Source organism: Gorilla gorilla, chromosome X, assembly GCF_029281585.2.
Source record: "Gorilla gorilla gorilla isolate KB3781 chromosome X, NHGRI_mGorGor1-v2.1_pri, whole genome shotgun sequence".
Lineage (NCBI taxonomy): Eukaryota > Metazoa > Chordata > Mammalia > Primates > Hominidae > Gorilla > Gorilla gorilla.
Window position 1 is genome coordinate 26,390,410 of NC_073247.2, and position 4,279 is coordinate 26,394,688.

At 40.9% G+C, this 4,279-nt stretch overlaps 1 non-coding gene across 1 annotated transcript; it reads right to left on the reverse strand.

The window, feature by feature from the left end:
* Nucleotides 1–1,151: 1,151 nt before the first annotated feature.
* On the reverse strand, nt 1,152–1,266 carry LOC115932443 (U5 spliceosomal RNA). Its single transcript, XR_004068724.1, has one exon. It is a non-coding gene; the product is annotated as a U5 spliceosomal RNA (small nuclear RNA).
* Between the last annotated feature and the right edge of the window lie 3,013 nt (nt 1,267–4,279).

The following is a 4,279-nucleotide window of genomic DNA, read 5'->3' on the forward strand; positions in this document are numbered from 1 at the left end:
GAGTCCAAGTGAGGTGGGAAAGGTTGTTGTGGTCATTTCTTATCCTTTTAAACACCTGAGCTCACAGCAAAATTTGTTTATTAAATTATTTCTCTGGTTTTAAACAGTATTACAATTTTTTTTTTTTTTTGAGACAGGGTCTCGCTCTGTGGCCCAGGCTGGAGTGCAGTGGCATGATCACGGCTCAATGCAGCCTCAACCTCCTGGGCTCAAGCGATCCTTCCACCTCAGCCTCCCAAGTGGCTGGGACCACAGGTATGCACCACCGTGCCAAGCTAACTTTTGTATTTTTCATGGAAGTAGGGTCTCCCTATGTTGCCCAGGCTGGTCTTGAACACCTGGGCTCAAGCCATCTGCCCACCTCAGCCTCTCAAAGTGCTGGAATTACAGGCGTGAGCCACCGTGCCTGGCCTATGGTATTCTTATTAAATAGCCAGAAGTATATTTTCAGAGCTTCTAGCTTGGATTAGAGTCCCCAGATACTATTTCTTCTGTGATTCTATCTTTTCTGTGCATCAGTAGAAATGTGTTTTCCTAAAGTCTACAACCAGTTTTACCTTCCTTGCCTTTGGATTTTCAGATAACACAATCAATCCCTTTATTCAAAGGTTCTTCACACTTCTGTTTAATCAATTGTTCTTGACTGTTCAGAATGAAGTGTCTGTCGCATTTCTTTTGTTACCTTCTGTTCAATGAAATTGTTAGCAAGCCTAGTCAAAAATGATCAAATACTCTTCTTTTTGGTGGGAAATGAGAGTTTTCCATGGAGGAGCTTTGGAGGAGGGTTGTAGACAAGGGTGGGTGATATATTGTGACTCCTACCCTGCCTCCCTGTAGGCTGTCATTAGTGCATTCCTGTATTGACGGTTGTGGTGCCTGGGTAGCCCTCTCCCAGAGCTTAGTTCTCAGGAAGTTGCTAACGCCAAGGTAATGCACCATTCCTTGTTAGTTTCCTTTAATCTTGCCCTTGCATACCCTGCATATTTGGGATCCCCATCGTATTGCCCCGGACCCCCACTCCTTAATAAATTACTGCCTTCGGGAGTTCCAGTTCCCAGAGGTGGGCACTAGGAGAAAGTTGGTTTCAGAGTCAGAAAGATCTGGAGTTTAATCTAATCATTATTTATTCATTTATTATTATTATTTACTTGGCCCTGCCTAAGCAGGACCTCAAAAATTTGGTTATTAATTAATAATTGTTCCTCTCCATGGAAATCTTTAGTAAAAGGCCAAATGTTTATTTGTTCTGAAGAGAAACCAGAGCATCCAATATTATTGGCTGTGTGAATCTAAGGCTTCTGCCTTACTGAGTTGCAAGCTTCCTGACTCAGCTCACAGATTATAAGAAGTAAATGGATTGACCTCTATGGAAATAATCAAGCACAGTGTGAGGAACTGTGGTTGCTCAGTCTGTGACTTATCCTCCCCAACTCCCTTTCCCACTTCCTCTCGCCACGCCTCTTCCCTCCTCCCTCTCCCCATCTCCCTCCCCCTTCCCTCTCTTCTACATTTCCCCTTTTCTTCCTACTTCCCATTTCCTGTCCCCACCTCTTCTCCTCCCTACTCCTCATCTCTCCTCTACACTTTCTATATGAGACTAACACGAGGACGAGAGGAATTAAAAACCAAGTCAGAAATATGTCAGATAGTTCCATTTCTCTTTGAAAACAAATCATAGATGTGCAGGGCATTGTACTCAGAAGGAAAACTCCCAATCATAAATCCAGGCTCCAAAAGGCTTTTCCAATACGCCCCATTTAGTTCATGAACTCTTACCGTGGAGCATCAAGGACACAAAGAATGGCAGGAAATTGCTGATAATGTTCATTATTTTCCCAGTCTTTGAAAAATGCCTGTTTAATGTTTTGGACTGAAGATTTTTCCTGGTGAATCAAAAGATAAACTCTTAAAGTGGTTACATGATATATCAAATGGTCTTATCTGGTGGAAGCCAGCCGGCTAGCTAACATGAGCCAGTTCAGTAATTCTGAGGTGTTTGGAGTCAAGTTGGGAAAGGGATCCTGGGTTTCAGGAAACTGCTGTATCAGCTGATGGGGGCTGCTCTGAATGTTGGCTGGAGAAATGTGCTTTGGGCCCTTTGCACCAAAATTTAGTTTTACCTGGTTTCTCTTCTCAATTCTTACAAATCCTTAGCTTATCAAGGAAAATCAATGACTTAAGATCTTTTAAGACTTTGCCCCACAATATGATGACAGAAAATATATTTTATCTTAAAATTTTATTACACTATATTATATATATAAAACAAATAATAAATATAATGTATAATATATATGTAAGTTGTGAAGACTATTGACATATAAACACACAGAGGCTGGAACATTAATATCTGGGTTGTTCTCCATGATGTCTGCCTCTCCCACCAAAATACCTGCTCTCCTGAATTTTGCATTCCCCTTCTTTAAAAACAAATTACTGAGTTTTCTGAGCTTCTTCCTAAGGAGTCAGGAGACTCATGGTCTGGTTCCTGGATTTTCCTCACAGCACAGCTCCCATATGCCTTTCTCCACTCATGCCTCAAAAGGAGAAACCAAGACCACTTTCTCCTCTGAGACAGGCAGAGACATCAGCCTTTCTGGGCTTGCTGAAGAAGGGAGAAAAAAACTGCAAGAAGCTATTGAACATATTGATGAAGTAAAAAATGAAATAGATTTAATGAACTAGCCAGTGAGAAGATTTTGACAGTAGAACAGAAATATAACAAACTCTGCCAACCATTTTTTCAGAAGAAGTCAGAATTGATCCCCCAAATCCCAAATTTTGGGGTAACAGCATTTGTCAGTCATCTGTAATCACCCAACGGATTCTTCCTGCCTGCTGCACAGATAAAATCAATTCACTGAGACCATGGTATTGTAGTAGAGGAAGAGTTTAATTGACACGAGGCCGGCCACGCAGGAGATGGAGTTATTACTCAAATCAGTCTCCCTAAAGGCTTGGAGGTTAGGGGTTTTCAAGGATAGTTTGGTGGGCAGGGGACTAGGGAGTGGGAAATGTTGATTGGTTGGGGATGAAATCATAGGGGTGTGGAAAGTGGTCTTTGTGCACTGAGTCAGCCTCTAAGTGGGGGCCGTAGGACCAGTTGAGTCATGAGTTGCAGTCACAGTCCAGGTAGAGTCATCTGGGTAGAGTCATCCCATCATCAGAAATGCAGAAGTCTGAAAAAATATCTCAAAAGGCCAACCTTAGGTTCTACAGTAAGGATGTTACCTACAGAAGTAATTAGGGAAGTTACAAATCTTGTGAACCCTGGAACAGTTGTTTATGCTTACAATTTAACAGAATTTTGGCCCCTCTCATAATCCTAAACTTGTGGGCTTTGATTCGTTTTACAAAGGTGGTGGTGGTTTAGTTTTGGGAAGGGCTATTATCATCCTTGCTTTGGTTAAACTCTAAACTAAATTATTCCTCAAATTAGCTTAGCCTATACCCAGGAATGACAAAGGACAGCTTGGAGGTTAGAAGCAAGATGGAGTCAACTATGTCAGACTTATCTTACTCTCATAATTTTGCAAAAGTAATTTCACATCTGTAAGTGTCTGCACTGCTTGGGGAAGAGGAAGAAGAGGCACCTTGAGCAATATACAATGGGAAAAGAGTCTCTACCCCTTTCTGTTTGAATTCATTTTTATCCCTTTCTGTCTCAACGAAAACTGTATGGAATCAACACCACTGAGCTCTGTGGGAAAAAAGAAAAATCTGCTTCCTTTGCTCTGCTGGAAGCAGAAGGGTGTTAGGCCCCTGTGTGGTACAGCATAGAATTCTAGCTTTTTTCCTTCTCAGAAAGAACACTGTGTCTCTTTGTGAATAAGGACAATTAGCATTTACCAACATGCATCCGTCTACTTTCTCTTGTTTAAAAACATAAAAAAGAATTTTTTAAAATGGGGTTCTAGGAAGTCAGTAAAGGTTAGGTTTGAGATGTTTGGATGGGTGAAGTGGGCATTTTGACAACATGGCTTCTCCTTTGGTATGTTTAATTGTGTTTTTTTTTTAAGCATCAGTTTGGTGAAAAATAATTTTGATGTTTACCAGGCATCCTTGCAGTTTAAGATGACACTAAAAATGAATTCTCTCCTACTGATGACTTGAGCCCTGCCACTTGCTAGAAGAATCAGCAGAACCTGTAGGATCTCATTTGGAATTGGCATGCTCTATTGTAATTTTGTCCTTGTTTATTTTTAAATTTTGATTTACTGGAAAGGAAAGATGATGCTCAGTTTTAAATGTTAAACGTGTACAAGTTGCTTTGTTACAA